At 39.6% G+C, this 7,277-nt stretch overlaps 1 long non-coding RNA gene across 1 annotated transcript in view; it reads left to right on the forward strand.

Moving 5' to 3' along the window:
* The window catches only part of LOC122245666 (uncharacterized), a 135,054-nt gene that overhangs the window by 127,503 nt on the left and 274 nt on the right, over positions 1–7,277 (forward strand). The window lies entirely within an intron of this gene.

A 7,277-nucleotide genomic window follows, 5' to 3' on the forward strand; every position in this document is an offset into this window, starting at 1 on the left:
CATAGTTTATATAATTTCTAAAATGTTTGCATTAGTAGAAAAGAAAAGATCAGAAAAAATAAACATAAAAATACCTATTTTTTATATGTATCAGTTAAAAGGATTCTATAAGAATCTATCTTTTATAGATTGTCAGAAAGCTGTCCTGGCTCCAGTCAAAGAAAAAATCTTTCCGCATGGTAAGTATCCATTCTCAGGGCCATGAGCCTTGCCAGGGCGCAGGGGAGATTCCCTGTACGAGGTCATCACGGACTCCAAAGCTCCCTTTAAGGGTCAGTTAGGAAGAAACACAAGAGTACGTAGGAGAATTGTTAGGTAGGGGTCTCTACCAGCAATGGGCTGTGAGTATTGAGGGGGAAAAAAGTAAAGAAAAACATTAAAAGAAAAAGAAAAATAATTTGCAAATATTAAGTATGTAAATGAATGCTATACTATGCTATATGTAACTTCCATCAGAATGAAATACGGCCTCATCCCTTGAGCAACTTTTTTGGGGAAAATGCAATCCTAGTCTGCAAAATGAAAATACTTGTGTGTCCGGTCTTCGTGCATGGCGTTTTTAGGCTGGCTGATGAGAACATTTCTGTCTGTGTTTCATGCACAAAAGATCCCATTTTTTGTCTCGAAATTAATGTAACAGGGATAGAGGTCAAAGATATAATGATGATGATGATTGTTATCATAATGATGATAATGATAAAAAAAATACTAATAATATTAATAGTAACAATAATAATAATGACGATAACTATTATAACGATAACATAAAGAATAATGACGACAATGATAATAGTTATAACACTAATAGCTCTAACAATTATAATGATAATGATAATAAAAATAATGATAATGATGATAATTATTGTGAGAGTTGTAATGAAAATAATATTGATAATAATAGTAATGATGATAATAAAACTAAGAAAATGAACATTAATAATAATATTTTATCTTACATTGTATATGAAAGAAAAACTTGCCTCACTCGAGCCAACCTCAGCCAGGAAAGCAAAATCAACTTTTAAGTCTGACGATTATTGGAAATCTATTATATTGAGTGAGAGGATATTAAACTTTTAGGCCCATCCCGGACGCCAGGGGATAATGCGTTACTTACGAAGATTTGGGTTTGACACTTTAAGTAGCATATATTATGAAGAGATTAGGTTAACTTACAAGAAGAAAGTAGACTTACTTAAATATCACATTTACAAATGAGATCAGGGGTTTTGTGCTGCGAATGGGAACTATAAAGTGCAATTTGTGTAGATTCTGCATGTAGAATATATATAGCTATATAAAATATAATATATATATATATATAATTATAAATATATTATACAAACTAATATATATATATATAAAATTACATATATATGTGTGTGTTGTGTGTGTGTGTTGTGTGTGTACTGTACTGTGTAATATATATATAATATATATATATTGTATAATTTATATATCAATATATATATATAATGTGTGTGTGTGTTGTGTGTGTGTGTGTGTGGTTGTGTGTGTGTGTGGTGATGTGTGGTGTGTATATATTGGCATGGATGTATGTATGGATAATATATAAACATATATAATATATATATATATATATATAATAATATAATATATATATATATATATATATATATATATATACAAGATGTTAATGTATTATATAAAATACATAATATTATATATAGTATATATTATAATATTCATATAACTATAGATATTAATGATATAATATATTTATATATATCATATATATATATATAATTATATATATATATATATATTTAAAAGAAAGGTATGAATGAGACTGAATATCTAAAAACACGCAAGAGATGTATTTGACGCGTTTCGACGGAGGTCTTTCTTCTGTCTCTCAAATAAATACATAACAAGTGAAAACATAGAACGGAGTATTATATATCCAAAATGAGAGCTGAACAAACCGTACCGCCCCCAGAGGTTTCTTGCAGAAACCTCATAAAGAAAAAGCGGAAAGACATCATGACCAGAGCAGAAAAACGATCGTGCAGCAACCCTCAGGTTTCTTGATACTGCCCTTCAGTGTAATATCTCCGAGATTATCAGCAGGTTACTTCGGTACCAACGTGAACATAGCAAACACGTCCCGGCGTTAAAGATAGGAGATTTGGCAAGAGACACAAGAAAACCGCTCACAAACAACCCCGACAAGTGCCGTTTACTGTATTCCCCCTGCAAGTACAATGCGAAAAAGCGTATTACGGGGGCGGGGCGAAACAGGACGTGGTTTCGACAACCAGGATGACCGAGCACCGAGCAGACAATCCGTCACAACCACGAGGACTTCCAAGCCATGGTGGCACACGTAGATTGAGGCGGGACATCTCTTCCAGATTGGAAGGAAGCGAAAATCGTAAGCAAAGGCTTGCAAAAGCAAAGGCGAAAGTTTATGGAAGTCGCAATACAATGCGACGACAGGAAAATATGAACACCCCGCTTGCGGACCTGGCGTCCTGGAAGGTTTTAAACTGTCCAAGGTCGGCGGCAGCAGTTCAATTATGCGGATACAACCAGATAACAACACAGGCCAGGAAAGTCAGGTGAACCATTCAGCTCGTCATTGAAAAATAATATATACTCGTTCGACTATGTTTTCACCTTGTTATGTATTTTTGAGAAAGACCTCCGTCGTCGAAAAAAACGCGTCAAGGTGAATGTACATCTCCCTTCTTCGTTGCCGTGTTTTAGATATTCAGTCTCATTCATTTACCTTTCTTTTACATTTGTACGGCTGATGAACTCTGTTCATATATATATTTATCAATATATAAAACATATGCATATATATATATATATATAGTATATATATATATCATAATATTATATATTATCTAGTATATATATATATAATGATATAATATAAAATATATATATATATATATATATAATATTAAAATAATCAAAATATTCACAACTTCCGTATTTTAATCGCTGCATTTTGGAGTTCTCAGCAATAACTAATAAGGCTAATCTTTCTATCCTAAACTGAGGAAAAACGAGAGCAAGCGAACGGCCGTAAATATCCTGGATAATTCCTAAGTTAAAAAGTGATGTAATCCTTGATTATACGGTGATTAATGATAATGAGGAAATTAATGAGCACGAAGGTCTAGCTTATTATATCAGAACTTTTTCCTTTTTCCGCGTTAGGGTCATGATGAAAACAATAATTGATAGGGACGAAATAATGAATTATGATTCGAAAGGAACTTTGATTGTTTAGAAACAAAGTACGTTTTTCTTTTTTTCTGTTTATTTTGACTCTCTTTTCCATTTTCTGTTATCTTACCGTTTTATAATTAGTTTGCTTTTTGATAAAGGTTTAGAGGATTGTAAACAGATGCGTCCTGCATTTCAGAGTATATAAGTATTACTGTATTTGTTACTCTTTGTTTGCTGCTATTCCATACTCTCTTCTCTGTCCTCTCGTGCTCGCTCCTCCCCCCACTCTCTCTCTCACTTCGTTTTTTCTTTTTCCCTCTCGTCTTCTCTCCCGCTCCCCTCTTCACTCTCTCTCTAACTCACACCCCGTTCCCACTCTCTTCTACTCTCTACTCACTCGACTTCACTCCCGCTCCACCACCCCTCTTCCACTCCCAAGCTCATCTTTTTCTTTTTTCTTGACCTTCTCCTCTCGTTTTGCTCTTATTCTCTTTCCTCTTTCCTCTCTTCCCCTCCCCCTTTCTTCCTTATATTTATTTTCATCTTCCCTTCCCTCTCCCTCCACACTCCATCCGTCACCATCTCTCTCTCCATCAGCTCTCGTCTCCCTCTCCTCAGTCTCGTTGCTCCCTCGACCTCCTTCTGTTCCTCTCTCTCTCCCTCTCTCTACCAGACTCCCGATCTCTCTCCTCTCTCTTCTCCTCCTCATCTTTCGCTCAATCTATCTCTGTCCTCCCTTCAACTCTCTCTCTCTCTCTCCTCATCTTCTCTCTCTCATCACTCCATCCCTCTCCTCTCTCTCCTCCTCCTTTCTCTTCTCTTCTCCTCTCTCTCTTCCCTCTCCCACCCTCCTCTCTCCACCTCTCTCTTAAACTCTCTTTACTCCTGTCTCCCTGCTCTCTACTCCTCCTCACCCTTCTACCTCCTCCTCCTCACTACTCCATCTTCACCCTTCACCTACCCCCTCCCTTACCCACTCATCTCTCTCTCCCCTCCCCTTATTCTCGGCGCGCGCTCCTTCCCGATTCTCCCATCCCCCTCCTCCCAGTCCCCCTACCTTTCCCTCCATCCACTCCCCCCTTCCCCGTACTCCCCTTCAAACCCTTTTCTCCCCTCTTTCCATACGCCTACCTCCCCCACTCTCAATCTTCCCCCCCCATGCCACGATCCCCACTTACAACCCAAACCACTCCCCCCCACCCCCCCCCGGTCAATCTTCCCCCTTCCTCCCGAAATCCTACCCTCCCACTAGCTCCCCCTGGCGGCTTTGACTCCCCCTATACTCGCCCCTAACCCACCCTTCTCCAAGCAACCACCCCCGCCCCCCCTCTCCACTACCATCCTCCCCCACAACGACCCCCTACCACAACTCCCCTTCCACCCCCCTCCCCCTCCATTATCCGCTCCACCCGCATACAAACGTCGACGAATCCCACACGCTCCCTCCGATGCACCTCCCACTACCCAGCCACCACCTGCTGTCGATTCATCACTCTTATTCTCTCTTTCTCTCTCCTCTCCCTCTTCCTCTCTCTCTTTTCTTTCTCTCCCCTCTATCTCGTTCCTCGTCGTCCTCTCCTCCTCCTCTATCCTCTCTCTCCTGCTCCTCTCTCTCACTCTCCCCTCTCTATCCTCTCTGCCTCTCTCCCCTCCTCTCTCCTCCCCACTCCTCTCCATCTCTCCCTCTCTCTGTCCCTCTCTCTCTCCTCGTCCGTCTCTCATCTCTCCTCTCTCTCTCCCATCAGGGCTCCTCCCTCCCCTCCCTCTCCTGTCCCTCCCTCCAGCTCTCTCTTTCCTCTCTCTCTCTCTCGTCTTCTCTTCCGTTTGTTCTCCTCTTCCTAGTCTATCTATCTATCTATGCTATCTATCTATCTGATTACTAATATATATAGGAATATATAGGATATATATATATATATATTATATATAATTTATTATATATATATATCTTTAGCTGTGTGTCTGTGTGTGTATGTGTGTGTGCGTGTGTATGCATGTACGCGCGTGTGTGTATCTATAAATGAGAGAACGAATGTACATGCAGAGACTCGCCGTGCAATACTCGGGTCAGTGCCTGCAGGTAAATCCGCCATCAGTTCAGCGAACGATAAAACGACTCGCAACCGGGCTGCGCTGGAGTAATGGGCCCTTCCAGGAAAAGCTCTTGCTTCTCTCTTCACACTATAATTTGTATGCCTATTTTGTTGTGCGCTGATAATCTCTGGCTCTATGTTTGCTACGCTTAGCTCTTCCTCTGGTAATTAACCGGTTCGTGGTAAAATAAAGGGTGTTTTGGTGTACCAGGGATGAGGAACGGAAGTACTGCATTTTCTGATCTGATAATCATGAACTAGGTTTTCAAGTTTGCTTCATTCTTGGAAGCGAAGGACTGGTATTGATAGGGGTATTTTTCCAATGCCAATTCCTCCACTCCTATTTATATTCCGGTCATCTACGTCCATTACGTGTATCGGATCCCAGTGATTAAAAGCTGTTTCTGATGAATATCCCTTGCTTCTATATATTGTCCCTTTTAAGTTTTTATTTTAGATTCAATTTATTATTTGCGCTATATCACGTATGTAATTCCTTATGATGTGATAGCTCTTCTAATGACTATAAACTATATTTAATGTTGGAAATTGTACAAAACTTAAAAGCAAGGAAGACAGTCTTTTAGAAATAAGTTCAACGGCAAGAAAAAAAGAAAGAAAAAAAAGAAAGAAAGAAAGAAAAAAAAAAAAAACAGCAAGTTAAGCTATGATAGACTATCGTTTGATTATGGACATGCCTCTACGAGTGAGGTATTTATAAGCTCGATAGATCGGTCAGCTTTACCCTTCATACAATATTTCTAAATGTGAAAGGACAGTTTTGAAAAATCTCTTTACTCTTTATTTCACGAACATGACTGATCAAGGTAAACGATTTTATACATGCATATATATATGTATATGAATATATACATACATACATACACACACACACACACACACACACACATATATATATATATATATGTGTGTGTGTGTGTGTGTATGTGTATGCATGTGTGTGCGTGCGCGCGTATGTGTGTGTGTGTGTGTGTGTGTGTATGCATATATCTATCTATCTATCTATCTATCTATCTATACATATGTGTGTGTGTGTGCGCGCGCGCGTGCGTGTGTGTGTGTGTTTATATAAGTATCTCTCTCTCTCTCTCCCATCCTCTCTGGGTCCTCATCAATCTCTCTAATCTCGTCGCTCTCGGCTCGTCTGTCGTCTCTCGATCCGGACGCTCCTCACGACTCGTGCTCTTCTCACTCTCGCCACTCCTCAGTCTCCCTCTCTCTTCCTCTCTCTCTCTCTCTCTCTCTCTCTCTATATATATATATATATATATATATATATGTGTGTGTGTGTGTGTGTGTGTGTGTGTGTGTGTGTGTGTGTGTGTGTGTGTGTATGTGTGTGTGCATTCCTCTCAAAAGAGGCTACTTGTTAAAGCCATAAAACACCTAATTCTTGAAGCATAAAATGGGATACGCCGTTATACGCAAACACAAAAGGGAAAAGGAAGAATAGCAGGTTGATTCCCCATCAACAATAGACATGTTAAAAAGTCTCGCTCTCTCTCCTCTGCATTTGCTCTTTTCTCAACCCGGCGAGCGAAACCTCTTGCCAGTGAGGGTTCTCCTGGGATTTCCTAGTTTCTTCCTTGGGACCTGGAATTGGTTCCTTCTTAAAATATTTCTATTGCTATTGTCATTCTTCTTCCGAAATGGCTGTTCTTTCAAGGCCATAGCCGATATTTTTGTCATTTCTCCCTTCTAAGAACCGGGTCATGGTTGTTTGGTTAGAAAAAAGGATCAAGATTTGAGTTTTATATTTTCCTTCAGATTGCAATCCCTCCTTCCTCATTGCAGGGAAGCCAGCCAGAAGGAGTGAAAGTGACACGTGGAGGTTTCTTCTCACGCCCACCGTCCGGAAGGGAGGGAATAGAGAAAAGCCAGAGACATATATTTTCAACGGAATACGTCCCTCTCTGCGTGTTATTGTTCCTGTTATCATTCGTATTATTGGTGTTATTA

Source organism: Penaeus japonicus, unplaced genomic scaffold, assembly GCF_977035675.1.
Source record: "Penaeus japonicus unplaced genomic scaffold, GWHDUDI00000001_assembly GWHDUDI00000034, whole genome shotgun sequence".
NCBI classification, from domain to species: domain Eukaryota; kingdom Metazoa; phylum Arthropoda; class Malacostraca; order Decapoda; family Penaeidae; genus Penaeus; species Penaeus japonicus.